The 4480-nt window shown below is 50.5% G+C and overlaps 1 protein-coding gene across 1 annotated transcript in view; it reads right to left on the reverse strand.

The window, feature by feature from the left end:
• PPP3CC (protein phosphatase 3 catalytic subunit gamma) overlaps positions 1 to 4480 on the reverse strand; it is a 31037-nt gene that overhangs the window by 21313 nt on the left and 5244 nt on the right. The window lies entirely within an intron of this gene.

Genomic DNA, 4480 nt, shown 5'->3' on the forward strand with positions numbered 1-4480 from the left:
TCAAAGGTTGGGAGAAGAGCTGAGATGACAGAGCTGGTGGATTTGTCCCTCAGTTTGGTCAGGACCCTGCTTTGTGTGGCCAAAATGCCACCTGGCAGCACCAAAGCTGCTGGATTTGTTGCTCAGTTTGGTCAGGACCACACTTTGTGTGGCTGAAATGCACTGGCAGCACCAGAGCTGCTGATTTGTCCCTCAGTTTGGTCAGGACTATGATTTGTGTGGCCAAAATGCCACCTGGCAGCACCAGAGCTGCTAATTTGTCCCTCAGTTTGGTCAGGACCCTGCTTTGTGTGGCCGAAATGCCACCTGGCAGCACCAGAGCTGCTGAATTTGTCCCTCAGTTTGGTCAGGACCATGCTTTGTGTGGCCAAAATGCCACCTGGCAGCACCAAAGCTGCTGAATTTGTCCCTCAGTTTGGTCAGGACCCTGCTTTGTGTGGCCAAAATGCCACGTGGCAGCACCAGAGCTGCTGATTTGTCCCTCAGTTTGGTCAGGACCCTGCTTTGTGGTGTCAAAATGCCACGTGGCAGCACCAGAGCTGCTGGATTTGTCCCTCAGTTTGGTCAGGACCTTGCTTTATGTGGCCAAAATGCCACCTGGCAGCACCAGAGCTGCTGAATTTGTCCCTCAGTTTGGTCAGGACCACGCTTTGTGTGGCTGAATTGCCACATGGCAGCACCAGAGCTGCTGGATTTGTCCCTCAGTTTGGTCAGAACCACACTTTGTGTGGCTGAATTGCCACCTGGCAGCACCAAAGCTGCTGAATTTGTCCCTCAGTTTGGTCAGGACCCTGCTTTGTGTGGCCAAAATGCCACCTGGCAGCACCAGAGCTGCTGATTTGTCCCTCAGTTTGGTCAGGACCACACTTTGTGTGGCTGAAATGCCACCTGGCAGCACCAGAGCTGCTGATTTGTCACTCAGTTTGGTCAGGACCACACTTTGTGTGGCCAAAATGCCACCTGCCAGCACCAGAGCTGCTGGATTTGTCCCTCAGTTTGGTCAGGACCATGCTTTGTGTGGCCAAAATGCCACCTGGCAGCACCAGAGCTGCTGAATTTGTCCCTCAGTTTGGTCAGGACCACACTCTGAGTGGCCAAAATGCCACCTGGCAGCACCAGAGCTGCTGGATTTTTCCCTCAGTTTGGTCAGGACTATGATTTGTGTGGCCAAAATGCCACCTGGCAGCACCAGAGCTGCTGATTTGTCACTCAGTTTGGTCAGGACCCTGCTTTGTGTGGCCAAAATGTCACCTGGCAGCACCAGAGCTGGTGGATTTGTCCCTCAGTTTGGTCAGGACCACACTTTGTGTGGCTGAAATGCCACCTGGCAGCACCAGAGCTGCTGATTTGCCCCTCAGTTTGGTCAGGACCACGCTTTGTGTGGCTGAATTGCCACCTGGCGGCACCAAAGCTGCTGAATTTGTCCCTCAGTTTGGTCAGGACCACACTTTGTGTGGCTGAAATGCCACCTGGCAGCACCAGAGCTGCTGAATTTGCCCCTCAGTTTGGTCAGGACTATGATTTGTGTGGCCAAAATGCCACCTGGACTGTGCCACAGCTGCTTTCCCACCCCAAGGAACAGTCAGTGTCCAAATCTGGAACCCAAATATCAGCAAAACCAGGAAAATCAGGAATCCTAAAGGAGGTGAGGGGTTCAGCCTGGAGAAAAGGTGAATCAGGGGGGATTTGGGGCTCTGCACAACTCCCTGACAGGAGGGGACAGCCGGGGGGGATTTGGGATCTGATCCCAGGGAACAGGGACAGGAGGAGAGGGAACGGCCTCAGGCTGGGCCGGGACATCAGCAGGAATCTCCCCATGGAAAGGGTTGTTAAATACAGGAATTTATTCCTGCCCAGGGAGGTTTGGAGTGCCCATCCCTGGAGGTGTCCAGGGAATTCCTGGAAGTGGCACTGAGTGCTCTGCGCTGGGGACAAAGTGGGGATCAATCACAGGTTGGACTCGGTGATCATGGAGCACTTTTCCTACCTAAACGATCCTGTGATAATCCAAAATATTGAATTTACCAGGACTGAACTGGCCAAATAACCCAGCGAGAACAGCGGAGCCACCGCTCCCTTTTAAATGCAAATCCAGCAGCAATTTACCCTGCAAACCCCRAGAGGGATGGCACAAGAGATTCTTTAGAGCTGAACATCAATTTTCAAATCACAGGAACTGCAGGAGTGGCTCTAATGAAAGAGGAACTGGTGCCTGCAGTAAGGTGGCCCYGCTTTCATCGATCCCTTTGCAAGTTGTGCTCACATGCCCAGAACACTCCAGAGCTTTCCCAACCGAGCTGCCAATTAAAAAAGGTTCAAACAGACCTGTTTAAAACCAACACGAGCTGGAGCAGGGCTTGGGCTGAATTCACAGCTCAGCTCTGGTCCAAAAAGGAAAAAAAAAAACCCCTCTGGGTATGGATGGAAATATCATTTTGTGGGATTTTTCACTCTGGATCAGTGGAAGGTTGGGAATGCTGCTGGAGGAAATGAGGGAAAATGTGGGGCTGACACAAACAGGGYAGCTGGAATGAGTGAAGGCAAAAGGGAATGTGGGAATGGGGGTCCAGGGGTTGGACTGAGGGGGATTTTGGGATTTCTTGGCATTGAGAGGCTGAAAAATGATTTGTAAAAACCCTGTGGTTGTCCTGGTATTGGCCATCCTGCTCCAAGGGGAAKCCCTGGAGGTCAAATGATTTATAAGGAAGAGAACAGAGCAACAGGAACCATTCATGTCCACATTCCCTATCATTCCAGGATTCCAAGCACCTCCAGAGCCACCCTAAAGAAGTGAAAACCCCCAGGACTGGGACTGGAGAGTTTGGCAAACACAGAATGTGACCCCAGGAGCAGCACTGCCCATCCCATCATCCCAAAACCCACAGGAAACTCCTGAATTTGCTTTTTCCTGATGGCTCCAGAKAACAAAGTTGTGCAAGATCAATTCTGAGGCTCTGCTGATGTGAGCAGCCAGAAACTTTGATGTAAATTCCCTCCTTGGCTTTGCACGGCTCCACTCCCACCAGAAGCGGCTCCTCCTCAGTTTTGCCAGGCCTTCAGCCACCCCACCTTTGTAAAAATCCCAATTTTATCCTAATTAATGCTCTGATCTCTCAGACAGGAGGAAAAGGATGCTCCTGCAGCCAGGCTGGGCTCTCTGACAGCAGGAACAGCTCTCAGAGCAAACTGAACTGGAATTCTGTGCCCCCAGGGCATGGAAAAGGGTGGAGAGTCACCCAGATCCTGCTCCTATCTGAAAAATGGGAGGTGACTCCTTATCTCCCAAAATAATCACAGAATTGTGAAATGGTTTGGGATGGAAAGATCTTAAAACTTATCCAGTCCCAGGCAGGGACAGCTTCTATAATCCCAGGGTGATCCAAACTGGCCTGGGTCACTCCCAGGGATGGAGCAGCCACAGTTCCTCTGGGAATTTCTGGGAATTCCATCCCAGCCCCTTTCCACCCTCACAGTGAACAATTCCTTCTGAATATCCAATCAAAATTTCTGAATATCCAACCCAAATTTCTGAATATCCAACCCAAATTTCCCCTCTTTCAGCCCAAACCCGTCGCTCCTTTTCCTGTCACAGCAATTCCATGGATAATCCTGGAATGCCCAAGGGTTAAATTCACCCTCAGTGCCAGCTCCCTCCTGATCAATGAAAATGATGAATTAAACACTCCCAACAGTCCAAGAATKAAACCCTGTGACCTCTGTGCCACCTTCCCTCTGCACACAAACCTGAGTGTTGCACCCAGCCTTGTTCAAACAGTGAAATCTGCAGCTCTGGGGTTTAYAATTCCACCAAAGTCATTCCCAGGAAAAGGCAATTCCTGCTCTCCTAACAGGACACTGTGCCCAGGGCCAATCCACAAACAGAAGGACACGAAAATGAGTGAAGTTTGAGGTGGGAAATGGATTAAAAGGTCAGGCGGGCCYAAGGGAAAATTGAAAGGAAATTAAAAGGAAAATTAAAGGGAGATCTTTGCTGGACTCCAGGGTGAGACTCCATCGGCCACCAAATTAACCCAGTTTTATTTGCCAGGCAAGGAGCAAAGGGGTATTTCCAAAACCCTGAGTTAAGGATGGGAGAATTTGGGGAAAAAGCTCCTTTTCCACCACCCAACCCAGAGCATCGCTCATCCCTCAGTGCCAGGAGAGGATAYTCCTGCAGGAAAAACGCCCRTTTTTCCCTACYTCTGTCCTTAAAATGCATTTAAAACTCAGCTTCAGCAGGGCTGCCCCATCCCCACCTCCAGACAAAGGCAGTGAAAACAAAGTGATCCACAAATGGTTGTTTATATATCCCAGAGTCCCTTGGAGGGCTGCACGGAACAACCRAGGATTCATTACTGAAAAAGGAGCAAGAGCTCCGTGCCTGGAGTGGCAGTGCTGGCCAAATGTCATTCCTGGGGTCTGCAGGGACAAGGTGTCCCCTCAAAAAATCCCCCAGGATTTCAAAATTTTCAAGAACAAA

Source organism: Malurus melanocephalus, unplaced genomic scaffold (genome assembly GCF_030028575.1).
Source record: "Malurus melanocephalus ecotype Western Australia unplaced genomic scaffold, MMel_1.1 scaffold_722, whole genome shotgun sequence".
Lineage (NCBI taxonomy): Eukaryota > Metazoa > Chordata > Aves > Passeriformes > Maluridae > Malurus > Malurus melanocephalus.